Source organism: Pygoscelis adeliae, unplaced genomic scaffold (genome assembly GCF_000699105.1).
Source record: "Pygoscelis adeliae isolate BGI_AS28 unplaced genomic scaffold, ASM69910v1 Scaffold168, whole genome shotgun sequence".
NCBI lineage: Eukaryota > Metazoa > Chordata > Aves > Sphenisciformes > Spheniscidae > Pygoscelis > Pygoscelis adeliae.
The window spans coordinates 3,962,933-3,963,766 of NW_008825566.1; positions in this window are offsets into that span (position 1 = coordinate 3,962,933).

The following is an 834-nucleotide window of genomic DNA, read 5'->3' on the forward strand; positions in this document are numbered from 1 at the left end:
CTGTCACACCGGGGTGCGCGCCCCGGGGCTCGTCTCTGGGGGTGGACTGTAGGCGGTGCCCAGGCTGACAGGAACACAATTCACTCCTTTCGAAATGCGAAGGGTGAAAGTGAATCTCGACATTCAATCTGATGGGAAGACGCATACATTGTTCAAGTGCAGTTAAGGAGAGTAAATAATAATAAAAAACACCCTGTCAATTAACGACTCGATTAAAATCACCGCTTAGAGCGACTTCAATCCTTCACATCACTAAAATCTCACTTTCAAGCGCGTCTGGTACTTGATTTGCGGCCACCGGTTTTAGTCCTTCGCCGTGCTTGCGTTTCTGTCTCATGAACGCACCAGTGGAAGAAATTTTGACACTATTTTTGGTATAATAGCAGCCAACGTAAACAAACACGTTCATGCTTCTCCCATCGTTATTTGTCATTCTTGGACAGCGCAGCAGCGTTACAGTATCGCCCGCCCGGGCTTCGCGGAGGACCCCTTCGCGAACGGCTTCGGTTTCCATAGTAAGGGCTTAGCACGCTTTTTAAAACGCCGAGAAGTTGCTGCGAAGGGAGGCTAACCTGGTTATTTTCTCTGTCATCAAATGATTGTCATGTGCGCTTTCTGCGCGAAAGTAGAGCCTGCGAGTAGGCAAGCCCCACTTTCCCCCGGCAAGCGGCTGAAGTGTCTTTTCGTACCGTTTCGCTCCCTCAATTCTGCTCTTTTAACCCCGAAAGCTCTGGCAGCGGATCGCCGGCTCCGAGAGCTCCCTGCTCTCCAACACGTGTCACACGAACGGCCTCAGCCGCGGCGGCAGGCCCGCCGCCCCGGCCCCGGCCGGGG